Genomic DNA, 246 nt, shown 5'->3' with positions numbered 1-246 from the left:
AGACAGATTCTTGGAATGAAGATCACTCGGGATAGGCCAAAGAAGCTTTTATGGTTGTCCCAAGAACGATATGTTGAAAGGGTGTTGGAGAGATTCAACATTCACAAAGCAAAGCCGGTGAGCACTCCACTTGGTGGACATTTAAGGCTAAGTTCGAAGCAAAGTCCAACAAGTGAGAAGGAGAAAGAGGAAATGAAGACTACCCCATATGCATCAGCAGTGGGCAGTCTCATGTATGCTATGGTG

The sequence above is a fragment of the Brassica oleracea genome, chromosome C5, assembly GCF_000695525.1.
Source record: "Brassica oleracea var. oleracea cultivar TO1000 chromosome C5, BOL, whole genome shotgun sequence".
Lineage (NCBI taxonomy): Eukaryota > Viridiplantae > Streptophyta > Magnoliopsida > Brassicales > Brassicaceae > Brassica > Brassica oleracea.
This window is presented reverse-complemented; position numbering follows the sequence as displayed.